This window comes from Hetaerina americana, unplaced genomic scaffold (genome assembly GCF_022747635.1).
Source record: "Hetaerina americana unplaced genomic scaffold, ioHetAmer1.1.p SCAF_7, whole genome shotgun sequence".
NCBI classification, from domain to species: Eukaryota; Metazoa; Arthropoda; class Insecta; order Odonata; family Calopterygidae; genus Hetaerina; species Hetaerina americana.
In genome coordinates, this window is record NW_027287316.1 from 25730286 (window position 1) to 25750526 (window position 20241).

Genomic DNA, 20241 nt, shown 5'->3' on the forward strand with positions numbered 1-20241 from the left:
GGCTGTAGATCTTTTTCATTGGCAATGAGATGTTGAAGAGATGTGATAGAGGAGACGGAATGAAGGAAAGACGGGGGTCGGGATGGTCGGGTAGCTTACTTCCCACCCAGAGGGCTCGAGTTTGAATCCCGGAAGTGGCAGATATTTTTCATAGGTATCCCGATTCCTACTTCTGCTTCGTGGAGGGCACTTAAAGGGAGTACGCCGTCCGTCGGATGGAACATTAAGCTGCGGACCCCTTGGCGCCTTTCGTTAAGGGTAGGCTAATGCCGACGTCGGGTTTTTCTCCACCCTTCAACTTTTCCTGTCTATCCCTAATTACGCATATGAACTCAGCTGTCGGTCGCCTCCCTTAAAACTACTACTACTGAAGGAAGGAAATAATAATAATACGGAATTGAAGATGGGCTTACTTTATTGTCGTCAGGTTGTGTTTTTTGTTATGAGAGGCAAGTAATTGTACCGCTGTTAAATTGTTTAGGATGTGTTCGTCCGTAGCCTGTCCAAACAGAATACTAATAATAATAATAATTCATACTTCACGTTATGCCGAGAACATGACTTGCTCCATTTCTTTTAACACGTTCATCCGTTTTTTTTTTGTTCTGGCGGGGAAATAGTGGTCAACAGTCGATCCAGATCGAATTGGAGCCAGGCGTCTGTCCCAGAAGGGCAATTTACCCACATTTTGTCTTGACCTGCAGGAACCACGAACGAATTTTGCTAGTTAACATCACTTGGAATTCCAACGCCGTCAGCCCTGGATAAATTTTTATCCCGATACGACCCTGTCATTCGATCGTAAGCCGCCTGACTTAGGGTTTGCGAACACTTTAAAGGTTATAAGTGAGATATATTGCTGCCACGGACGCCAAGATTTTCGCACTACCATTAATAGGATTCAATTTCAGCACTGACACGCAAATTCAAACATCACGCTCTACAAAGTAAGCCGAAACGTTCATCATTATAGGATACAGGACTAATTTGTTGCAACAATATACGCTGTGAGGGAACTATACTCATCCCTCATAGTTCCTTTCATAGGACATTTCACATCACGTTTCACGTAGTTCATTCTTAAACTTCCTCCGTAATTATTCCCCTCTCATTGTCTTTAATTAAGATATTCATTAGGTTATTAAGCCCGAGGATGAATTAAATTTATCTCCCTTTTCTCCTTGTACATGTCCATAGGCTTCTCTCTTCACCCAATCTTTGAAATGTGCCCTCATATACTAACCAGTCTATCCGTTTTATTTTCAGCAATACATCGTAATACCACCTTTCCATCGCCTCGAATATTCTTCTCTCTACTGACCCCTTTACCGCTGTTTCACTGCTGTAGACTCCATTTAGAAATTACAAATTATTTTCCTCCTCATAATTGTTCTAGTGCTATTTTTGCTAAAGATATTCTGTCTCATAGAAAACGGAAACCTTACCGAACCAAGAAGACCTTGTTAATTAATTATTTGGCCAAATTATCCGCGATTTTAAGTTTTAGTTATTTTCCGTTTAAGTTACCCAAGTGATAAAGGTAACTCACACGGTTTAAGGGAAAACAACAAACACCTTACCTTAATGGAATTCAAATTTGCGGTCTTCATGTTGGCAGTTTGAAATTAAGAGACATCGCTTGTTTCATCATGCTTGCCGAATCAACCGTAGTTGAGGGGAAAGAATTAATAATTATCGAAATTATAATTTCAAAAGTAGCGTAGATGAAATACATATGTGATTATTTTTTCACAGCAGATATCGAAAATGATAATAAATGTGTGGATGAAACTAAAATGGATTGAATTATACCTTCGTCCTTTTAATGAGGTATGGTTGTTCCTTTCGCGGTCGTATATTGTGCATTGTGCCCATAAAAATAAGTTTTTCCTTATTATTTGTAGTTAAGTGTATTATCTGTAAACTTGGGGCACCCTGACGAAAACACGAGGAAGAGAAAGTTACTTAAATGTTGCCATAATTATGCTGAACTTAAATATCACCAAAACCTAAATGATAAGAGTTCTACTAATAGGTATGCAGGAATTACGAAGTAAGTAAGAAAAGAAAAATGAAAATATAGGCAAAATATATATACGTATAGACCGTAATGGTAGGGATCGAAAAAGGGAAAAACAGAAAGGAATCCCAAAGATGGATTACAAGAGGGAATTAATGAAAGGAGTCGCCGATAAGCGCTCGGAATGAATGAAGAGATTAGAACAAGGAAATTAATGGAGACTTTCCATAGCTTTTACGATCCAATCTACGGATTAATGGTAACGATTTTTGCGTTCGATCAGAATCATTTTCAAGAAATCTGATAACTATTCCCTTTAATATTAGCAATACAACCCTCTCCAAAAACGTTTTATTCACTAACAATCATTACCACGCTATTGAAAAAGGTTCAGTCGTGACCGCACGAGTCAATTTATCACCTTAGTTCATGTATAAATTGCTACCACCCATTTATGTGCACTTTCCAAGCACATAGAATGAGGATATAATTCTTAAGCACGCTGAGAATTTATTTAATTTTTTAAACATGCTCTAAAACTTAACTTGTACTAGTTTTGATGTCTCGAAACTGTAAGATTTGAAATTGTTATTTTTGCTGATTTTCCTAAAAAAAATAGCCAATAAAAAAACTTTTTAAAAATTTGGGTTGATGCAATAATCTTAGCTTTATCACCACACTTATAGCATTGCTCACATGGTATAAGTTATTCGTGAGAACAAATATATTTTTGCACCATTAAACCATAATTCTTCTGGGAGTAGTCATCCACTGCCATAAAAGTATGTAGAAAACTTTTTATTATTCATGTCGATTTCTATTAAAACTACCATGACAAGAAACTATTTTATCTTGACCATTTGATATAATGTCTTTAGGGTCATAAATAATGAAAATTTCAATCAAAATAATACGTATGACAGCCCCACGTAACTTCTATACAAACTAGCATATTAACATGGCCCCTCTTAGATAAATAGTTGCACTTGAAGGTGAATAGGAAAATATTTGCAATATCATTTGAGGGACCTTGAATTTCCGTAATCTACTCCCTCACCCCATGAACTTTCTCCCTCCGGTCTCCAGCAAAGGCCACCTTCTCTAAATTTACCCGCTAGGAAATAGAAAACTTTTGAGTGGGGTATGACGTATGGAAGAGAAGATTGAGTGACTGGAAAAGACTGGAAATTGATGTAGAAGAATATCAAATGGACATATAAATTGAAAAATAACAAATTCTATGATACAGTTTAAGAGGAAAAGGCAATATGGAGCTCGAACCAGGTGGATAGGACACACCATACAGCATAATGGATTTTTTTCGCCATTTAAAGGCAGTGGTAGGTCCCACATGGAAGACAAGAGCTGTGTAGAAGTCTGGGCCAGAGTTAGCAAATAAGAACGAATATATATAAGGTTAAAAGAAAATTAGTTTTGAGTCGAAGAGAAAGGATGACTACAGTCAACCAATCCTCAGAATGAAAAATTAACGCTGGCACTCAAGGTGACTTTAGATACGTACCGATCACAACATGCAGGTTGATAAGCTAATAGATCAACTTTGCATGCCTTTGTAAAAATAATGATCATAATGAATGTAATGGTTTGAGGCTCTACTTTGTGAAAATTTATGAACACTGTATAAATAAATTAACTAGGTATTTTTTTCACCGAAAATATTTTTTGATACTACCGGTTTACCGGCGACATCATCAGGTACCAATGCGTCGAACCCGGTAGTGTAATAAAATTTTTGTGCGTGAAAAAATACCAAGTTTATTTATTCATTGAGTGATAATTATTATATTTATTGATGTAATCAAGTACCCAACTTAAGTTTGAATCAGGTGATATAAAATTGTTATACGAATCCACTGAGGTTTCGACATGGAGCTGAAAACCGAAATCAGATCAGTGACAAAACCATAAAAGTATATAATTACAACTACTGCAAAAATAATAATGTGTTTTCAATGCCATATGATTAGACAATATTAAATTAAAACTAGACCTTTTCTTATTGATGATTATAAAAAATTTACTTAAAATTCATTTGATATCCTATTATTTTTATCCTTATTGTTCATCTTTTTATCGCATCCAAATAGTCCTTACGCTGTCTTTATATCCCCTCTTGAGTTTTTAAATCATCCTGCTCGTATAACACCTAAGCAAGACTTTAAAATTCTGTGTAACAATATTATGTCATATCCCTAGACACAAATAGGCCGGTAATAAAGGTATGGAATTCAACGTAACTAATATACATACGTATCTTTCAAATGTACCACTAGGGAACGTTTTGAATATACACAGCCTCTAAAGCCTGTAGCTTTCTTGCCCACGGACTATATTATGGCGTAACTAGTGGGAACAACAGTTGGGCATCGATAAACAAATTTTGGCAATAATTTTGAAATAAATCAGCACTCAACCGTATGGTTTTGGACAATTTTTAGCGTAATGCTTTCACATATTTGATAGGAATGTGCTCCCAAAGGTGACCGTGTAGTATTTTCTTTTTTTTAGAGAGAGAGAGAGAGAGAGAGGATGTGTAATGGGACTCCGAAATATTGGAGTCATGGATTTACGAGGATGTGGAGAGATAGATTTGCCGGGGTCGGTACCCAGAGCGGACAGCAGAGTGGAGGCAGCTTTCCCATGCTGAATTGATGCGATGGCAGTGGAAACGCTGAGTCGTGGCTCCGAGCCCATTGCGCCCATGTGCATACGTGTGTGTGGGTGGTGGAGGCGAGCTATGACGGGGTGGCGGACACAGGGGCGCGGCTTGGCGGGTCGAACGGATTAGCGAGGCGGCGGAGGACGGGAAGGGGCGAGGGAGAGAGGTGCGGAGGCGACTGGAGGGTCTGGATTGCTTCCAAAAAAAAGCGTGTTCGGGATTAGGACCCCAGTGCATTGCAATCCATCTATCTAGTGTGCGAACCCTTTCCTCTCCCCCAAACCCTTGAACTCTTCCTTGCTACCACACTCCCCTAAACCCAACCCCATATCCCTACCCCCTTTTCCCTCTCAATCCCCTCCCACGAGTCTGAAAGCTGCCTCTCGGGTTTTATGGCTCAATCTACTCCCACGAGACTTCGGACTCCCTTGACCCTCCATCCAGTAATCTACATCCTCGGGATAACGTAATGCTCGGTAAGTTTTGGGTTGGAAAAAAAAAGATGCAGAGCGGTGAAAAGTGCACTTCGTCATCGTGCTGTGCAATGTTATCGATTAAATGGACCAGCAAAGATGACTCGGGAGAGAATTAGTGGGAATAAGTCAACGTGTCGCAGATTAACTGTCACTAAGAGTCCCAGATCTTCCATCTGTGAGAGACTGTATTCTTTCAATTTAAGTGCTCTATGAGAGTACAATTTAACGGACGTTGTGATGTGATATATAGTAGATGGTGGTGAGAAATTGCCTTGCAACAGGCCACTCTGCGGCTATCCCTAGGGTTAATGGCCAAAGTAACTTATTTATTCAGTCTCTACAAGGCCTGAAGTAAGTGATGTGATCCTCTCGGGTGAAACTCTCCCAAATCCATCACCCCAGAAGGGGTTAGAGATTAATCGGGAGAGTACATCAGTCAAGTAGCTCAATTGCTTTTTGATGGAAGGTTAAAACCTACCTGAGAGAGTTATGGTTTGGGGAGATTCAGAAATCCTTCAGGCTGTCTCAGATTTTAATTATGATGTCCTTAAGATATTTTTTTAAAATTCACCGATCTCAAATAGTGAGTAGCTGAGAAGAACAAACACATAAGCTTTTTATAGGAATTTTACCTTCTTACTTTTCAAAATTCTAGCTTCCACGTTATTGGATAAATTTTTATTACATTCAAAGACAGATGTGTTTTTAGTTGATGGTGCATGTATTTGTATACGTGTAAGTTGAAAGGGTTTTTGCTGAATGTATACTGTGGTAATAGTTTACATGTATGTGGTTAGTTTGCATATGGTTTTGCTATTTTTACGGGTGGTGACCTAAAACACATTCCCTTGTGGCGGCTTACAAGGTATCATATAGATGTAGATGTTTAGGAAACAACTCAAGTCCTATTAACAAAGAAGTTTAAAAGTTCTAGGATATGTCATGAAGAACATAACTTTGGGCTGGTTTCAATGAAATATTTTCTCCAAGCTTCTTCTATTTTGTATTTTTTTCAAAGTTTCTGTACGACTCCATAACTTTTAGGTATTCATATTTTCATTCCTGTTTTGTTATTTAGTTTTTTATCCACCTACATGGTTTTCGTGATGATTTTCCCCTTTTATTTTCCCCATAGATAATGATAATAATAAAATTTTTTCACTCTCAGTCTGCAAATCACTAAGGAACTCCATTCTCAAATCCATTAAAATTTACCCACTTCATAGTGTCGAGCATTTCCAATCTCTTCTTCTTTCTCCTGTTCTTTTTATTATCAATCTTATCATGATAAACATATTCGTCACATGTGTGACCAAATGCGTTATGTCGAAGGTCAAAGTTTGACTTTCCCAACCGCCAACCCAGCCATAGAACATCGCCTGCACACATCACCATCATTCTCTGAAGTTTGTCTACCAAAAGCTTTGTCACTCACGGTCGCTCAACGTTTCTTCAAGCCACCACCCAGACCGCCACCTTCATCCCCTCCGACACAACCGCCGTCGCCACCAGTCGCCACCAGCCATCAACAAAAACCCTAACTTTATCACCCCCAAAACCACCACCATCTTCGTGTTAGAGCAAGTGCGATATCTAAGTAGACGGAGGAACGAGGGCGCAATTTTCCTAAGGTGATTTGCATCCTATGGCAAGCTTTCCACAACAAAATATGAGAAGAAGAAGAAAAAAGTGACATGCATGCATAATTTTATGTACCTGTATGTCGATTGGAATGAATTATAGAAAAGGACGTGAGAAAAAATGATATTAATAAGGCAGGCCTAAGAATGATAGAAATAATTTCATATTTCAGGCAAAATCTATAGTTTCCATATTTCATGATTCATCTCTACATATATTCATTTCAGATGTTTTTTTTTATTTCAAAATTATCCCCAAGCATACAAGTATATATAGTTGAAAGGGTCTTTGAGATGATGACTATCATAGCGCGATTTACGTTACGGACTACTTCGACGTATACCGCCCCCTATTAACGGAACATTCTCTCTCACTCGCTTGCCAATCTTATCCATCCCGATTCTCCCCCTACCACCCTACCTCTACCGTTTGATTCATAACAAGTTTCGAATAAGCCGCCTATCCATCTTCATTTTATCGTAACTTCTGCCACCCTTCACGCTGTCTAAAAAACCTATTCTCATCCTTCCTCTGTCTCGCTTACCCAACGCTCTCCCGTCTATCACGGCGTTCAAACATGCCATCACCTTTCAATGTTTTTCTCAATCCACTTCCTCTGTCCATTTCGGATTTTCCCCAGTAATATCTTATCCTTCCCATCCTAGCTCATCCTCCTTCCTAAAAGATCAGATCTTACATCCATAAAGCCCTGCGCTCCATATTTAAGTCCTTACTAATCTTTTCGACACATGTTTACTCTAGAGAGCCCATCATCAATTTTTTTATTTGAAAATACTTCTTTGGCTAACCGAATTCTCCTTCTAATAATCCCAGGATTTTCCTCTAAAACACTGCCCAAATATATGAACTGCTCCAGTTTATTTCCTCCTACTTTAATATTCAACTTAGATTTCCTTCTTTTCGAGAATCTCATTGACTTTTATTTTACTGCGGTTAATCTTCATTCTTTAATTCTTGCGTTTTTACTGCAAAGCACTCCGCTTATAAATGTAATTCCTTGGCTGTCAGACTCACTATTTCATAATCATCTGCAAATATGACTGAATCATCCTGCCGACCGCTGTTATTTCTCGGTCAAGCTCTCCTCATGTTTCCTTTAACATTCCCTCAACATATACATTTATGCTGAAAAGTACCTGCGAAAGGAGCCAACTCTTGTTTAACTCACCTACAAACCTCTACCATCCCGATGATATCTAAATTACTCTTAGGCCTATGCCGTTTTACTCATGATTAGTGGCCTATCCCTCAGAATCGCGGACTCCGTCTGCCCACAGACAATACGGGATAGTAACTGAAGTGTTATAGAGAGAATAAATCCCGCTTTCCACCCCAAGCGTCTAAGAAATAATTAGTAATACTCAAATACATTCAATTTCACTGATCATGGGATTTACATTGAATAATCTAGTACTCGCTACTGTATTTCTTACCCTGTTTTGTTTGTTTTCAAGTTTCTTCTTCCATCCTCCGTCTCTCTCTCTCTCTCTCTCTCTCTCTCTCTCTCTCTCTCTCTCTCTCTCTCTCTCTCTCTCTCTCTCTCTGCAAGGGACACGCCTCCGATGCCTGCCTGCTGCGGTGTCTCACATTCCATACCTGTGTCTTTGAGGGCGAAAGCTATAAGTTGCATCCCTTTGATAGTGGTTTCCCCTTCTTGCTTTTCAATTCTTATTTCCAAGTTATTGGATAGATTTTTACTAAATCTGTGTGTGCATGTTTATGTTGGTTGATGGGATATGTGTGCATACGTGTGGGTTGAGAAGGTTTTTCCATGAATATATGCGCCTCTGTGGGTGTAGGTTTGCATGTATACCATGGCCGTATCTTCGGTCATTTGATGAAGTCACTTCTCTTGAGTGTTGTAGATTTAATGGCGATAACGAAAGATATGAGCCATCGAAATGCAACCGATCTTAAAGGAGAGTGAGTATTGGTGAGTTCTTGGAAATACTCAAAGCTATAAAAAGGGTTCAACGACAGATTCCTCAACGCTGGGTCATTTCACGGCCCCGAAGTCCTTTTCTGCCCATGTTATCCGTTGTCTTGCTTACAGGCTCATTATCAGATGAAGATCTAGATATATGTGTATTAAATGCTCAGGATATTACAAAAAACCTGTATCCTCATCTGCGCCATTACCTAAAAGTCACAACGTGGTCGTTAAAACATCAGCTGTTGTGTTTTAATCTCTCCTTAGGGTGATACACATTTAATAGGACTGTCAGGAGTGAGTAATTAAAATACTGCCTTTTTTACCGATAAAAAACTGATTACAACCCGAGTTTCGGCTAAGCCATCATCAGTGAAATAAGAATCGTGTCTTGAGCGAAAACATCGTAATAATCTTATTTATTCGGGTGATAGTGTAACCCTAGTACAAGTAGTGTCTCCTGTTAAATCCTCTCTTGCCTAGATAATTTACTAGTGTATCCAAGCACCTTTCCAACGCCTCCCTCCCCACCCCCTCTCGCCCTCTTACCAATATCCCCTCCGCGTCATCATCCTCGCCATCCGCGCCCATTCCCCCATCTCTTCCCCTCCTCTCCCATTAGCAACCCCGCCACGTCCCTGACCCCCTATTCAAAACCCTCAGCAAGTCCTAAGGGTACCCGTCCCCATCCTCCCCACCCACACCCTGGGGGCTCATTCCCATTAAGCATCCCCTAATCGCCGGCTTTCACTCCCGAAACCCTTTCTTCGACTACTCCTGAACCCCATACCTCCTCATCCTCCCCTACCTTTAGCCACCCACTACTCCCCTCAAGCCAAAATCTCAAATTAATCTACCCCCGTCTGCCCCCTATTTCCGCTGTTCACCCTCCTTCCATCCTCCATTCCCACCCCCGCGCATAAATCCTTTAAGCGGAGTAAAACGATCCCGCCACGCCATCGGGACCAATATCTCCGAGCAAACGCAACGGATCGCCTTGACTCATCTTCTCCTTTTTTTCTTTCCGCTCGAAGAGCTCCTTCTAAAGCACTGATAATTCGGAAGGTTCGTATCTACATCTGCGTGATCTTCTGTAAGGCACCTCTAGGTGGGAGAATTGGCCGCCAAGGGAGAATTAGCCATACCAAGTCTTCCGTGACATTATATACAATTTATTCCGTTCCGAAACTTGTCGAACATTATTCAGCTCCAAAGAAAGCAATTAATATTTAATTGTAAAAGAACACAAATCATCCTGACTTGCCATGTCTTCTCGTCTCATCCGCTCAAATTTGTGGTCAGAATGCCTGCAGGCAAGCATACCTCTTCCGACCCTTCCTCACCTCTTGAACCTCTACCCATCCTAAACCGATCCTGGAATCCACCTCTGACCTTGTCTCTGATAAGGATGCGTAGTTTACTATCACACAGGGATGCGTAAAGGTGCGACAATAGTTTGGATAGATGGGGGCGAGAATGGACGAGAGTCGCACCTCATCCTTTGGAAGAGAGTCCTTTATCTCAACTGACCGTTGGGAGAACTAGGCTTTTATTTCAGAGCCAAATTCGTAGACCAATGATTTATCGTTAGTTATGACCTTGTTTAGAAAACCTGGGTCATCGTCTGCGGTCTGGAGCAAGTCCCACGCAGTCTCAGCAGGAAATTCTTGACGTTGACGAGATAAAAGAGAATACAGCGAGGCAGCTGATGACCAGAAAAAGGACTTTGCCAATTGTTTCGAAAAGTGAAAGAGATTCTGGGATAATATTGTAAGGTCCCAAGGGGAGTACGTCGAGTGGGACTAAGGCCACTTTGTTCAGGGCAGGATATTTTTCTCAATCTTTTCCCAAAAAAGTATCGGAAAGAGTTTTTCCTGACGTGACTGTACGTCGCAGTGTGCTCGCACCGCGCAGGTTCGATGGTGAGGGAGTCTGACCTTCAGCACGTGCCAAGCGTTAATCGCCTTTGAGCGTCCGTTTAGGCTAGATCGTGTTTTTGGTGGAACCCTGTGGAGTGACTTGGAGCAAGCACAAAATGCAGCGAATGATTAAAGAGCTGTATGCAATCAAACTGTGTGTTGGGCTGGGGAAATCGGGTACGGAGACTTAAAGCATGATTTTTCAAGTATTCCTGCATGACAAAATGTCACAAACTGCAGTTTTTAAGTGGCACAAGCTCTTCAAAGATGGCCGAAAGAATGTGGAGGACGAACCCAGGGCTGAAAGGCCGTCGACGTCAAAAACCGACGACATCAACCAACGTGTGTGAGAAGTTCTGAATTCAGACCGCCGGTTAAGTGTTAGAATAATTGCAGATCCTTTTGGCAATGACGAAATGACAGAGCGCACCATTATGACTGAAAATTTGTCGATGTGAAAGATCTCCGCTAAACTCGTCCCTAAGGTCTTGATGGACAACCAAAGACAGAGTCGAGTGTCTGCTTGTAAAAACAGACTCCCATCATCAGGTGATGCTGATGCGCTGCATCAAAGGTCGGCTGAAGTAATCAATCTTAATGTGGAAGTGCAAAGTTACTTTCTCTACCCTCATCATGAAAGAATTCCACAAAGTCAAGCCTGAAATTGTTATTTTTAGAGGTGAGAACTCGCGAATCAACGTAAATATTACCATTCCGATCTTTTAAAATTCCCCAAGTAGTATTACGTGTTTATACGTGTATTATGTATATATATATATATATATATATATATATATATATATATATATATATATATATATATATATTAGGTTTCTATAGAGACAAGACTCCTATTATATCCAACTTGAGGTGCAGTGAGTATTAAATTTATCCGTTCAAGTCCAACTCTGACAATAGATTATTGTGGCCTGGTGTACAATATCGTGTTATAGTTTTAAATTGAACACCAAGTAAACGAGATACATATCTGTAAGAGTCGATCCTCAGAAAGACTCCTTCGTACTGACAGACCATAATGGTTGTACATTCATGCAGTAAATATTATGAATTATACTACCTAGAATGCATCTACAACTACATAATACCCCACAAGCCGCAACAAGGGCTTATAGCGGGGGATCCTAGGTCACCACCCGGAAAAGAGAACAAAATCATATGCAAAATCAACATATTCATTCCAAACCACACCCATAGTGGCGCATACATACTTGCAAAAACCTTTCCAACGAATAAAGAATTATCTGCTATTCTGTCAGTAGATAACCCCTATTGCCTACTATAAGGGTTGAACAATTTATTGAATAAATTTAAAGGTTTTATACAATAAATAAAAAAAACATCATACCCAGTATAAATAAATGTCTGATGCGCTATTATTATCAGAACTGTTTTTATATATATTTAAATGGAACATTTTTAATTATTATTTTTTTTAATTGTCTATCACTCATATTCAAAATCCACCCCGCCGTACCGTAATGTGGTTTGTAAAAGACTTTCAAAATCAACACCAAATAAACATCAAAGGAGACTCGATTCTAATTTTCGCAAGAGGTTCAGCCCGTATCTAAGAGAGTTTAAACGATGGAAGAGGCGTAGGAATCCGCGAATAATCTCGTTCACAGGCCACCGATTCTCAACCGATTATTCTCACATCAACGAAATTTCCGTTTGAAGGCTTACGTAAGCTTAATACGTCTTTAAACCGCATTCTCTTCTTCTTGCAGTCTTCTATTTTGGAAAACCGCGAAAGCAATTCGGTGTTTAATTAGTTCTGGAGAGACTCGCTGCCTTCGTGACCGCATAGGAATTTTTGTCTCCGGTGTTAATAAAAAAATGAAAGCATTTTTAGGGATTTATCTTAATACTTAAATTAACAAAGTACTCCGGAGGATACAACAAAACCGCGAGACGGGTACCTTATGGATTGTGGATACCTTCCTTGAAAATACAAGGGAACAGATCTGTAAAGCCGTAACTTTTCTTATTTTGTTAGTAATTAACCATTGGGTTTTTGTTCACAATTGTTAAATATAAAAATGAACTTTTCCATCAAAATGTGTAGTAACACGTAGTTCATTTTGCAATTCATAATACTGCACTCACACACACACACACACACACATATATATATATATATATATATATATATATATATATATAAAGAGCTATTCCCATAATGGTTAATACACGTAGCAAAAAATAATTGAGGCACAGGGATTCACATTCTATGCGAAAGAAAATTCACCAATGCGGGATCAATCCCTAATCCGTTACCACCAAATAGCATGGGACTGTCAGTCACTCTGTGCCGTAAGTAAAATCTTTCTATTGGCTGCTGCTTCATTGAAAGAAAGGTAATCTGGAGTTTAGGAGAAGTCTATTGTTAATTAAACGTGGTTGAGTACAACCGAAGATGATTTCCTTCCAAAAAGAAAAAAACACTTCGTGCACCCTTTGTACTTGATGTTTACTTGGGTGCTGATAACATTTTCATAATAATCTCTTTATCAAAAGATAATTAACCGGCGATAAACCCACACATGAAATAAACGTATGTGAAGTTAAGCATTTTCGAAAGGAAATTATTACAATGTTATCTGTGAAAAGTACGGGACCCACTTGTGGAATATTTGATTCAGTTGCCATTTCTTGGCGTTTTCTACTTTCTCACGGTGAGATATAAGGACGTTATTAATCATAAATATTATTTTATAGTCGATTTTCTGTAATCCTTTTGCAGAAAATAAGTAGTGTTGAAGTTCTCCTCCGATTACTATATTGGTACATAAATAATATTAATTATCATTTTTAGGTAACCTTACCAAAATTAAATTCTTTTAAACAAGCCCGGTTGGTTTAGAATTTTTTTATGCTTTGATTAATTTATCGGTCTCTTTCCTCGTTGAATCTCCTCAATTTTTCCTTCGACTTGTATCGCACACATTCTAGCTAACGTAGCTTCTGCCACCAAGCCTTATAAAATAAGAATCCCAATCAAAACAAAAAATTTAATAATTAACCCTAAGATAAGGTTAGTGTAGGCGTGATAAGTGGTCGTAGTTAAGTGGTCGTATTCAAAGCTGAGTTTAAAATTCGCACACACAATGAATGTTCTTTTTCCTACACCACATGCAGTTTTGTAGGAAAATGGGGTCCCTAAAATTACCTATCTTAGATGGAGATTGTTTTGTAATGAAGAATTATGGATCCGAACCATGGACCCTCAACTAGTCGAGCACTGTACCAATCGAGCTATCACGCTCCCTTTGTCTACTATATTAAACATTTACGCAACATTATTTGAACATTAATATGCATATATGAAGCTACCAATCACAACGAAGGGCAAATAACACTCTTTGCCCTAATTCATTTTAATTTGTCGGATACTACTTGTAATTTTTCTTCGATTTGAAACAAACTCCTTTGGAAAAATAAAACTCAGCATCTCCTCAATTCTCAGAAACGCCCTTTTGCGTTTCAGCGGCTGCGTCTTCCAATTCAGATCGCAATCAGCTCAAAATAAAAACGGGAGCTAGAAGCACGTCCTGCAAAGTCGGCGATGCAGTCTGCTTACTAAAAGGAAACCCCATCTCACCTTCCCAACCATACCAAAAAATAAATACAAGGGTAATCTTAGCGTTTAAGCCTGCGCGGTACGAGATAGCGTCCTTTACGCTACTCCGTATGTAAAGAAAGGAACGTGGGTGAACTCACACGTCCTGCGCTAGGAGATGGGTGAGATTTCCGCTGACTTGCTCGGGAGGTAGGGTCACGTCGCGACGCTTTCAAAGCCTTTTAACTCGAGAACCTTTGTGAGGCCCCGTTCATGCGGTCCTCGTCTGTAAACAATCCAATCATTAGTTCGCTTCCGGTTGTGTATCTGTGTGTGTGCGTGGAAACGGGCGTTTGCTCTTGGCCGATACATGGCTAAGTCATGCAAATTTTTGCCATCAATTTGCCCGAAAAAAGAGCAACCATTTTACGACGGCGTTGGAGATAGGTCATGCGTTTTTTTTAATTCTTCAGTGTAGGCCAGTATATCCATTTCATTTGATATCGTAGGTGCTGGAACTATCGGTGGAAACAGGCCTGGTGGGGAATGAAACCGGGGAAAGTGGGGAAAATGCATGTTGAAGTTAATGATACGAGTAATTTACGGTCAACGGTTTCTTAAGGCTTACAGGACATTCAGTTTTGATCAAATTCACGACCCTATTGGTCATTCGTCAAATTGAATGATGAACATTCAGAGCATTCAAAGATGGCACCACTAGGATTTTCAAGGAACCTCGTTTCTCAAAGGTGCAAGTCTGTTTACAAGTCCTAGTAATTTACATGAACCGAGTCTACTGGTGAAAAAAAATTGAGTGACAACAATTATAATTTAAAATTAGAAGCGTTTTTATAATATTTGCAAATCTTTTTGTAGCTTTGGAAAATAGATCTCAGTAATTTGTTGAGCCATGAAGGCACTCTCCACAGTAGCAAAATTAATAGATTATTGTTAGTTACTTAAAATATTAATTCATTTATTTCATCAGGGAGTCAAAGTTTTATCGACATCACTAAAAAGTACCAATGAGAAAGCCAAATTAATTATGATATCATGATCGTAAGGTGGCTTTTCAAGGATTTTTCGGTAGTGTATGAGGGTTGCATTAGAATTGAAGAAACCATTTCCGTAAGCGGAATGCAGCAAAACACAAGTGTTGAATTCACCTATACAAAATTGACTAATACGAAAGGCCTTAAGGAGCGTACAGGTTAACGCCTTCCCTGCCAACCAGTGGAGACACTAGAAATGACCTAAGTAAGAGTATGGAAAGGAGGGATGAAGGGAAAAGAGAATCTCGACTTGGGTCCACCCTTCTTCTACTATCAGCAGTTGGAAACCGATGCCGACACGACAAAAGGAAGTATAATAATATCACATCTACCTGAGCATCTACTACAGGTCTCTCCAATCGATATGGGGCGAGTAAAAATGTTCCCTTTGTTGTCAAATGTCTCCACTCGCATCACATGACTTGGGGAGCGGGTTAATGTTCACTTTAAAATGTGACAACAATGGACGTCAGTTGACTCTATTCCTATCGAACGAAAACTAGTTAAATGGACGCCCTGATCCGTTTTAATGACACTAAAACGAAAGAAAGGAGAAGGTAAATGTTCTTGGTGTTGTAATCCACACAATGGCGTCGTTAACTTCAGCCTTGACCTACTATACCCGCAGAAGAAACTCAAATCTTTGATTGCAAAAGCAAATTGTTGTGAAGCGCGTTAACCCCATTTCATTTTCCCAACAGTCCTCGGAACCCTCTCCATCCAAAACCCCCCTCGCCTAAAAACCATTCCCTCCTACACCACCACGATCCTGAATTCTTACCCACATTCACCAAAGCCCCTTCATGAGGACCCCTATCCGGGCAGAAATAGTGGAACGAGGTGGGTTAAAGGATATAGGTAGGCCGAAGGAGGGGATCCCCAAAGGCAAAAAAAATTGGAAGAAAAGAAGCGAGGAGGAAAGGAGGAAGTCTCTTTCATTCGACTCCGAGGGTGGGTCGATGAGAAATTCTGAGCCGCAAGGATTTTCGACCCCGCCTCTTATTCCACCCCATGCTAAAGCCTTTCTCCCCTTCCCCGCCCATATTTTCTTATCTTTCCCTCATCTTTTTTATATCGCGAAAGGGTTCCAACTCCCTTTTTCGCTCTTTCTTCCATTCCCACACTACCCCCCTCTCTCCTTCCCCAACCTCGCCATCCTCCACCGACCGCTCCTGTAAAAAGAAGTGCCGGAAATAATGAGAACAGGTTCTCCCCCCTTCCAACCGAATAAAAGCCGACGTCTTGCTGAGAAATGATTGGATTTTCGCGTGGAATCGTATACGTGTCATCGTCCTTGTCCTTTCGATAATCCCACCCTTCCCCCACCAAAAAATCCCTATCTCTATCTATCTATTCATCTCTCTCTCTCTCTCTACTCTCTCTATATATATATATATATATATATATATATATATATATATATATATATATATATATATATATATATAGGTAGCGGTAGTCCAGGGAGTAGAAAGTTGCACTGCTGACCGGAGGGGCCCGGGTTCAATTCCCAGGCAAGGCACTCTGGGCACCTGCAGCTCCACCCAAGCTATATGATTTTTCGGGTGCCAGATCTTCCTGGGAAACTATAACCGGCACAGGGAAAGGAACTGGCCCCCCTTCCCCGATGTGTGAATTTCACACGCCGTCGGGCTTAGTACTGTGTGAACTCTACCATCAGCAACCAAACCGACCTTCGGGTTGATTACCGTGTTTATGGTATATAATATATATAAACCAGATATATACACACATATATATGTATATATAAACCATATATACACATATGTATGTATATATAAACCATATGTACATACATACATACATATATGTATATATGTATGTATATATGTATGTATATATGGTTTATATATACATACATATGTGTGTGTATATATATATATATATATATATATATATATCCCTCATCTATCTATCATCTATCCTTCATCTATCCCTCAGCTATAGTTCATCCCTCAATTCCCTTATCCGCCTATATCACTCCGATTTCTCCGCATTCCACACTCTTTCCATATTCGCCCAAACCCCCTTCCCCCAAGGGTTCTCTGCCCGGTGGCGGATTTCCTTGAAGGGTAGGGAGGAAGGCGGTGATCGTTGCAACCTAGCCCCTCAACCTTCTCTCCTTGCTCGCCTCCCAGTCCTCGCTATCAATGAATCAATCCGGTTGTTAGGCAAAAATTAATCGCCAAGATTTGTTCTGCATGCTGATGAAGTCTCGCGCGCACTTCCGTTCCGAGTATTCCGACCTTTCGTTAAGTTAATGTAAATCTGGGAGATATCCCGGGTCGGTTAACTTAGTCTCAGCCACGCCCTGGCGTATTCTTAATTACACAGAAAAATACGTCAGAACGAGTGCTCAACCTTCTGCAACAGAACACTGCAGAAAATTATTTAGAAGTATGAATATTCCTACTATGCATAGCATATAAACACAGAAATAAAACCATATAAACACAGAAATCAACCCGAAGGTCGGTTTGGTAGGTCATGGTAGAAATAACCAATTACTTAACCCGACCGCGTTTGAAATTCAGACATTAGAGTAGGGGGCCAGTCCCTTTCCCTGTGCCGATTATGGTTTCCCAGGAAGATCTGGTACCTGAAAAATCACATGGCTTGGGTGGAGCTGTGGGTGCCCATAGAGGCTTGCCCAGGAATCGAACCTTCACCCTCTGGTCAGTATTTCAATGCAGTACCACTTGAATAAGGCGACCCTTTTTATCGTATAGCATATACGACTCGTACATCTATAAAATATTGATTCATTTGAAAGAGTTTACATTCCCGCTATCACATGATTAATACACCGGAATAAAAAATCACTTCTCCATGGGTAACTATAGGTTAACAAAATGACAGTATCACTTGAAAAACTTTGTTATGAAATTATTTAATTAACGGACCCAGGCTGCTAAAAAAATAAGCTCTGCCAAATTTAAATTATGTTTGGCCTCTTTTAGTTCTGTACTCAATGAATGAATTTTTATTCGCAAAAAAATGGATACGATTTTCTGATGTGTTATATTCCTAATGTGGATGATATGTGTTAAATTTCCGATGTGTTCTGCATGACGAGGTCTATTGTATGGCTACTTAGTGACCAATAAAGTTATTACTTTGCCAGAGATTGCTGCTAAAGAGACGACTCAACATGACCGAGACCAAGCCGTGGTGAAGTCAAATGAATTTCTTCCCCCGAAATCGCTCGTGATCCCTTTAAGGCATATGAGTTCGCGGCAACTTTAAACTTTTCCGCGATTACTGACCCATGCTCTGAAATAACTTTACGGTGGAATTAGCAGTAATCAATTGCACTGTACTTCACAGTATGAAGAACACAAATTTAATTACCATTATTTACCTAACAATCCAAAAAAAAAGGATCGCGGCCTTTAAATTTGCTTTTTGAACAGGAAGTAATAATAAGAAAATATCAACAAAAAGCAACAAGACCCTCTCAGGAGAAGGACCCTTCGCCGAAGGACTTAATGTAGGAATTCAATAGGATTTATCATTCAAAGAACTGCAAGAGATACCGCGACAGTTACTTCAACGGAGTCATGGGCTAATGAGCATCGGAGTATAGGAATTTCAGAGTGCAAAAACCTTTCCTTATAAATTCACAATACAAGAGAGCACTTCGATAGTTTGACTGGTTAAAGCATTCGTCCGCAAATCCAGGGACATGATTTTAAAGCACGGTCATGGCGAATAATTTTCACACAGTGAAACTACTGCATTAGGAATAATAGTTATAAATGAGTAGAAGGTGATGCATTACTATTTGAAGACCGATGACATGGTATTAAACACAAAGATTTAAATTCTTGACTTAAACTTTTATAAAGGTAATCACTCAAGTTTTAGCCCTGTCAAAGATGGAATTATCATATCGCTGATTTAAATTGTTGGGTCAAGAACACTGTGAAGATTTAGGAAAATCGGCTGCAGAACCATTCGATTTGAGGGAACATTTTTCCCTCACCCAATTCGAGACCAGAACGGTAGAAAACCTTGCTCATGGAAAATTGAACTTTCTGAATAGAATTGATCATTCATCAGCAAATACTCCAATCTCTGGTGACCTAACGCCCCCTGCCGTAAGATCTCCTGCAAGCTTAACGGGATAAGATGTATGCCTGGAAACCATAGGTGAGAGAAAATCCACCCAACGGAATCAAACCCGCTTTCACTGTTTATTTCTCTGTAGCAACGAGGTTCCGTTTCCATGGAACCTGGAGGAATTAACTCTCTGACGTGTTACTTACAAATAAAATCTTTTTTTATTGACAAAAACACCAATTTCACTACTCATCAACTTATTCTCTACAATCCTTTCCCAATTTTTGAAGACTAGGCGTAGAAATACTATGGGTGATTTCAAATAATCAAGAAGTGGGCATAGTCGTATGTGTTTTCATAAATTTTACGTCATCCAATTGAAATTCGTCACGTCTATTTATCTCTCGGTTAAATTGATATATTTTATTGCATTTGTCTAATGCGCCTCAGGCTTTGGAAATTAAAATGAGTGATTAGCTGCCGTTCACAAAGTTCTAGGTTCAAGTCCGAGTGATGTCTTTCAGAAATGTCAGTAAAACTTAAGTTCTGCCTTTATTCTAGACACCCGTGCTAACCCTAGACAATGTATTGAAGAAGGCTTGGAGAATGGAACGACTCCCGCCAACCCTTAAAGTGCACTTAAACGCGCCGTTGGACAAAACATCATGTCACAAGCTCTTCCCTCGCCCTGTGTGTTAAGTGCACATATGAAAGTCTATATCCGCCTCCCATGTACATTTAGAACTCCCATAGGGCTCTTAGATATGTGCATGAGCATGACTATCACAGAATAAACTACAGGTTCAAGTGATGGAAAACTGGGATATAAGCTGTTCTAT